Genomic DNA, 1310 nt, shown 5'->3' with positions numbered 1-1310 from the left:
TATATATATATATATATATATATATATATATATATATATATATATATATATATATATATATATATATATTATGTGCATAGCAGGTCATCAAAAACTATAACGGGACATTGAGTGTTATGTCGTGTGTACCAAAAAAGAAATTGTGTGAGATGTAAGGGACAAAAAATTGAAAACGTAACACCTGTTTGACATCTTTTTTTCAGTGTACCTGTTTGACATCTTAAGGAAAATGGGCACATTAATGACTTTGGCTTATGTCTGCAACAAGTATTTACTTTCTACTATTTGGCTGCATTTTTTGTCATGAATCTATCCAATGTCATATAAATTGGGGATGAATGGAATATTTGTTATCCTTGGTTTAGTTTTTCTTTTTGTACTCTTTTCAAATCAGTAACTGAATATAAGGAATTTCACTCTATTACACTAAATAAAACCACCAAAGCTGAAGTAGTTTAATAGTATCAAGACGAGTCTTCCACATAATATGCGTGGGTATGATTCCCACGACCTCCTTTTCTTTTTCCATTCCCCGATTCCCTATGTTAAAAAAAATTAAAAAATACGTTATCATACAGAATAAAGAGAAATATTTTTATTTGCAATTATCATGAGTTTCCACGTTTACTATAATTAGTTGTTGGTTTGCAGATCAATATGTTTTTGGATCACCACCCTTAGTTGTATACCACTATCTTTTTTCTTATACATAAATAATAGAGAAATGAGAACAAGATATCCGATTTTTATATAATTTTCTGTATTATTTAAGATTTCTATAAAAATTTAATACAGTGCATCTGATTTTGAGACTCAAACTTAGTGGGAACTTCAATTCCACAAGTTACCTGGAGCCTTATGACTATGCTTTTGTCAGTTTTCACATAATTAAGATGTACGACTTTAAGTACAATGTTAACAAAAATAAAACACTAGTTATATGGCAGAAAAGCCTAAGCCCAATCTAACAACTGCTTGACTTCTCGCATAGGACAAGGCAATAACAGCTGAGATTAGTGGGGGCAATCTCAGTGAAGAGAGAAAGTTTCATGAATGGCTAATTTTTTTAAAAATAAATACAAATGCCCAGCAACACTATTTGATTTACGAAACAAGCAGTCTAAAAATAATAAAAATAGCACAAACTAGTTATAAGGTGTCAAGTTATACGCCAGCCCCCCAAGTATCTCGCCCACGATCACTCATCAAATCAATATCTTTCCTTTCTCCAAACGCCGCCTCCAGAAAAAGAAAAATAATAACACATATTTGTTCCTATTTTTTCGTTCAAACATAAGGCTTTGTTCTAT

This window comes from Nicotiana attenuata, unplaced genomic scaffold (genome assembly GCF_001879085.1).
Source record: "Nicotiana attenuata strain UT unplaced genomic scaffold, NIATTr2, whole genome shotgun sequence".
Lineage (NCBI taxonomy): Eukaryota > Viridiplantae > Streptophyta > Magnoliopsida > Solanales > Solanaceae > Nicotiana > Nicotiana attenuata.
The sequence above is the reverse complement of the archived record's forward strand: the minus strand, read 5'-3'. Positions refer to the sequence as shown.